The sequence below is a fragment of the Myotis davidii genome, unplaced genomic scaffold, assembly GCF_000327345.1.
Source record: "Myotis davidii unplaced genomic scaffold, ASM32734v1 scaffold273, whole genome shotgun sequence".
NCBI lineage: Eukaryota > Metazoa > Chordata > Mammalia > Chiroptera > Vespertilionidae > Myotis > Myotis davidii.
In genome coordinates this window covers 1205434-1211818 of record NW_006286263.1, presented here as the reverse complement: position 1 = coordinate 1211818, position 6385 = coordinate 1205434, and positions in this window count along the sequence as shown.

Below are 6385 nucleotides of genomic sequence, written 5' to 3'. Positions count from 1 at the left end.
TGCCTGGCTGCCGGCCGCCATCTTGGCTGTCAGTTAATTTGCATATCTCGCTGATTAGCCAATGGGGAGGGTAGCAGTCATACGCCAATTACTATGTTTCTCTTTTATTAGTGTAGACTAGAAGCCTGGTGCACAAAAATTTGTGCACACGGGTGTGTCCCTCAGCCCGACCTGTGCCCTCTCGCAGTCTGGGGCCCCTCGGGGGCCCCTTCCCCTGGCTGCTGGCACCAGTTTTCCTCCAGCGCCCGGAACCCAGGCCTTCGCTCTTTGATAGGAGGGGCTGGCGCAGAGGGTGAGGGGCTTAGCTCCTTGCTTGCCACACACAGGCTTCAGGGGCATGGCGGAGGCCGGCATGGTGGGCTTCCCTCTTTGCTCTTCGCTCGCCACGCTGGCCTTCGCTCGCTGCTCCTGCCCAGGACCAGCCAGCTTCTCTACGTTGCTTGGCGCCTACATATGCAAATTAAGCGCCATCTTTGTTGGCAGTTAATTTGCATATCACCCTGATTAGCCAATGGGAAGCGTAGTAAAGGTATGGTCAATTACCCTTTTTGTCTTTTATTAGATAGGACTAGAGGCCTGGTGCACAAAAATTTGTGCACTCGAGGGGAGGGGGAGGCATCTCTCAGCCTGGCCTGTGCCCATTTGCATTTCAGAACCCCTTGGGGGATATCCACCTGTCAATTTAGGCCTACTCCCTGGGGATCAGGCCTAAGTTTGAAGTCAGACATCCTCTGGCAGTCAGGGAGCCCTCAGGAGATGTCCGACTAAAAGCTTAGTCCCCCAAGGGAGCTGTGATGAGGAAGCTGGGGTGAAAAAGGAGCCACACTGTCCCGGCCCGCCACCCTGGGTCAGGTTGCACACGGACGCCTGGGCACGCTGGCTGATCACTGCTGCCCTGCCCGACTGCCCCGGGTTGGGTCGCACATGGGACGCCCGCTGCCCTGGGTCACAGATAGCAGGCCCGGATGGTGGCAGGGCAGGCGGGATGGTGCTGTCCTACTCCACCGCCCCAGGTGGCAAATAGCAGGCCCAGACTGTGGAGGGGCAGGCAGGATGGCATGCAAATCTCACTGATTAGCCAATGGGAAGCGTAGTGAAGGTAGAGTCAATTACCATGTTTGTCTATTATTAGATAGGATATATATACTAGAGACCCACTGCATGAAATTCATGCATGGGGGAGGGTCCCTCAGCAAACCTGCACTTTCTCCAATCTGGGACCCCTCAGGGGATGTCCTACTGCTGGTTTAGGCCCAATCCCAAAGGAACCGGCTATAGGACATCCCTCTTGCCATCCGGGACCACTAGGTCCTACCTGCTCACCTGCCTCCCTGCCTGATTGCTCCTAACTGCCCTCCCCTGCCAGCCTGATAGCCCCTAACTGCCTTCCCCTGCTGGCCTGATCTCCCCTAAATGCCTCTGCCCTTGCCCTGCCACCATGGATTTGTCAGAAGGAAGGCAGGATGACCGGAAGATATCCAGTCGACCCCATCTAATTAACATAGTACCCTTTTATTAGTATAGATTGCTTTTTCTGATGGAGTCAGATAGTTCTCATAGTGATCTTCTTTTTTACTTATGCTCATATTTCTCCTATGTTCTGTATCATTTCTAGGTTCCTATCTTCAATATCACTAATACTTTCCTCCTTCTAGTCAGCTCTGTTTACTATGATCAGTAATTTACTCCTAATTTCTTTTATTGAGTGTCTCATCTCCAGAATTTCTGTTTAATTATTTCCTAATGCTTCAAATTCTTTGGTAAAGTACCTGTTATGTCCATTAATCTGTTTTTTTAGTGCATTTAATTGCCTGCATCTATTTTCTCTCATCTCATTATTATCAGAACTACAATCTTGAATTCTTTGTCATTTATATTCATGTGTTCCAGTTTGCTTTCTGGATATTTTTTATGTTTTTCTGAGCTGCCTTGCTACCTTGGTTATTTATGGTATTTGATGGGCTCCTTTTCTGTGTAGGCATCTATGCATTGGCACTTCTCTAGCATATTTCTATAAAGCAGTCTTTCTACCATTTTCCAGTAGGTGGCACTGAATCACAAGATTTTAGCCTTGTAAAATCCCAAAGCTGACCTCACAGGCAGCCATCAGTATAACCATGCTGCTTGTGGGTGGGGTTTCTTTCATCCTCTATCAGTGGTTCTCAAACTCCCTAATGCCAGCGACCCTTTAATACAGTTCCTCATGTTGTGGTGACCCCGGATTTCATCGTTACAAATTGAACATAATTAAAGCATAGTGATTAATCACAAAACCAATATGTAATTATATATGTTTTCCTATGGTCTTAGGCGCCCCCTGTGAAAGGGTCATTCGACCCCCAAAGGGGTCGCGACCCACAGCTTGAGAACCGATGCTCTAGGTAATGACAACCTCACACTTCCACTTGGGTACTCCTCATTTGTCCAACTGGGGATCCGTCATAGAGAGAAATAGCTCTTCTGTAGTAATAGTTCTTGGTTTTCAGATAATGTGCTCTATACCTCATCACCATGGGCCACAGGAGGAAAGTTTTGTGAGTCTGAGATATGGCAGCACTCCATGTCACCATTTCTTTGTCTGCAACACTGACTGCCTGACAGCGGGTAGATGTAGCAGAACCCCTGTACTGTGTCTTTGCCTCAGTCTCTCAGCTGCAGTGCCCACAGCAACTCTGTTCCTCCCAGCAGTAGGAAGTGCCTGCTACTGCCTGTGTCCTCCTCTCTCTGCATGGAGTCTGCCATGAAGTCCTGGCTGCAGGTCTGCATCCATGGCCAGTCTGAGCTCTTCTCCCTTCTCTCTTCCCCTGTTTGTTCCCATTTGCCCAACTTTAGATGTCTCAATATGTAGATCTTTCAGGCATGCCTGTATGTTGAGCAGGAAATTCTGTGTTAAGTTATAGTTGATCAACTTGCTTATATTTCAGGGGGAAAAGCCAAGGGGATCTCTCACACCACCATTCCTCTCATGTCATGACGTTAATAATTTTAAGAGAGGTAGAACACACAACTATACAGAATAACAAATATGTTGAAATTATATTTTCTCAGAAAATTTTTTTAAAAAGCAATCATCAGTGTCTATTTACAGACCCATTTGCAAATAAATTTGCAAACCTAGGTAAAGATGGTAATACAGATTGCCAATATTGCACTGAGAAGGAAATCAAAATCCATATGATAGTCTTCCCCAAAATGCATAACCTCAGCCTAATCATAAAAAAAACCTCACACCAACTGGCAAACCCATACGGTCTATAAAATAATAATTCTTCAAAGGTATGAAGGTCAAGAAAGACAAGGAAAGAAAGGGGCACTTTCACAGAGTAGATAAGGTTGGGACAAAACAATTAAGTGTAATGTAGGATCATGGATTGGATTCTAAACCAGGAAAATTATATTAAGGGAAAAATTGGTGAATTTGAATAATGTCTATAACTTAGTTAATAGTTCCAATCTTAATTAACTGATTTTTATAATTGCATTATAGTGTTTTAAAAATTTTTGCCATAAAAGGTAACTGGTAAAGAATATACAGAAATTCCTTATACTATTTTGTTAACGTTTATTAGTCTAACATTACTTCAACATACAAAGTTTAAAAAAGGAAACTCAGTAGCCTATGGAATAATATCAAGCAACTTAATGTTTGATTAATTAGAATCTTGGCAGAAGAGAGGAAACAGAATAGGACACAGACAGGCGTGCGTGCGCGCACACACACACACACACACACACACACAAATCTGTGAAGAAATATAGTTAACAATTTCCTAAATTGATGGAAAACATCAGCCTACAAATCCAAATTGTCCAGCAAAGCCTAAGCAAGTAAAACTTAAAGGGTTATGCATGCATAGCTACATCGCTGTACATAGGACACCATAGTTAAGTTGTTGAATACCATAGCATCTCAATGCAGAATAAAATTTATGTTAGGCTTTCTAATTTTCTACTGCTAGTCAATATTGTATGGGGAAAATGACAACTCATGTACTTCAAAATATTCAGAGAGTCTGTCTGATGAATTCTCTCTGGCAGTTTATTGCACAGCTTCCCAACTCTTTGCCAATGTGGGTTGCCTTTTTATACTCTCATTAGCTGTACAAATTTTTCTAAAGTTACATGGCAGGTAACTTAGTAGCAACTTGGTTGCATACTCCCTACTGTACTTTTCAATGTTTCTTGCATCACAAATTGTGTTTTTTTATTACTTAGCTTGAATATTTATAATTAGACAACTGCATGCCACGAAAAACAGAACTTTGCCCAAAGTAAGTCCATTTTTTTGCAAGATCCTTCTTTTTTGAATTTTTGTCATCCAACCCTTGCATAATTTTTAAAAATATGTTTTTATTTATTTCAGAGAGTGGAAGGGAGAGTCAGAAACATGAATGATGAGAGAATCATCTATCAGTTTCCCCCTAACACACATTCACACTGGGGATCTAGCTACCCCTCTGATTGCTGGCTCTGCCCCCAGTAGGAACCGGCTATAGGACATCCCCTCAGGGGATGTCCTACTGCTAGTTCATAGGCCGACAGTCAACCACTGAGTCACACCAGCCAGGCTCCCCTTGCATCATTCTTACTTTTTTTTTACTTATCTCCTACATCTACTCAATTACCATATTTTGAAAAAAAATTTAAATTAACTTAAAAAGTTTTAATTTATTGATTGGTTTTTTTTGTTTTTTTTTAAAGACAGAGGTTGTCTTTTTTTTTTAAATATATTTTATTGATTTTTTACAGAGAGGAAGGGAGAGAGATAGAGAGATAGAAACATCAATGAGAGAGAAACATCGATCAGCTGCCTCTTGCACATCTCCTACCGGGGATGTGCCCGCAACCCAGGTACATGCCCTTGACCGGAATCAAACCTGGGACCTTTCAGTCCGCAGGCCGACGCTCTATCCACTGAGCCAGACCGGTTTTGGCTATTGATTGGTTTTAGAGATGGGGAGGAAGGGAGAAAGAGAAACAGCAATTTCTTGTTCCTCTTATTTATGCATTTATTGGTTGATTTTTGTATGTGCCCTGACTGAGGATTAAACCCACAACCTTGGTGTATTGGGATGACACTCTAACCAACTGAGCTACCAATTAACATCTTTTATTTTACTCATTTCAAAGAGTTTTTTAAAATATTGAGAAGAAATAAAACAAAAAGGCAAAAAGTTCAAATAACTGTCATTAATTATGCATATATGACAGATTAATTCCTCTAAATCCATGGAGAAACTGTGAACTTTAGCCCTATTGATATTAAATGAGTTCCCTGAATACTGACACTAATTCAGTCATTATCTACTCCATTGCCTTTAAGATTGTAAATATGCTTAATTAATGACTTTTCAAAAATTATATTTTGTAATTTGTCTTTCTCTTAATATTTCCTAATCTCCTTAATTCTATGTGACTCACCTGTTTGCTTAATTTTGATTTTGCTTTTTTGTGTTTTGACCCATTTATGGTCTATAATTAACATTAGTTTTTACTTTTTAAAATATTTATTATTTTTATTCAGAGATTTTCATTAAATATTCCTTGAACCAGAAAGCTCTCTCCATACTGTGAGAACTTGGCAACTGGACTCTCGATCTCCAGGCAGGCAAAATTCATAATTATAGTGCAAATACATAGAAAACAACATTTTTGACAAATATTAAGGGGAATAGTGTGGCTCAGCACTTTATGGCAAATGTATGATCAAGTTAAGTACTGCCTCATGCTTTTGCTTGAGTTGCACTTCATTTGCAAATCAGAGCTTAACAATTTATGATACATAAATAGAAAGGTTCAAACTATATTCAGATCTACTGAAAGATGGTCACATCAGGACTATCCTCCGTGAGTAATTTGGGCACTGTCATTTCCTTGGTGGTTTATAGGAAATATGTCTAATTCTTAATTGTTAACTCTATTTTTTGTGGAGATGTGGAAGGCTTCAGGAGAAATGAAAGTACAAGGTGCAGGCATCTCCTCAGCCTTCAGCTTTGACAGGAAAAGCCACAGCTCTGTGAAGCTGGACTTCTGCCATAAGCAGTCTTGAATAAATAACTCTGAATTTAGGATATATGGACACATTGACATTAAAATGAGGGCTTGAAAGTAGCAAGATTCACTTAAACACCTCAGAATGAAACATGTTTAGTGGTGCTCCCAATTCTCTAATAGATTAATTGGGCCATTGCCTGTCTATATCTAATTTAACCCTAAAGTAATTCGGTTTATTCTGTGTATTAAAAAAGTATTTAAAGAAAAAAATAATAAATGGTTGTTCATAATGGAATATATTTTCCTAAAATACCATTAATTAGGTATAATTCTACTGTATACAGGCATATGAATTGATTTGTTTTGCTTGATGACAAAATAACATTTTATT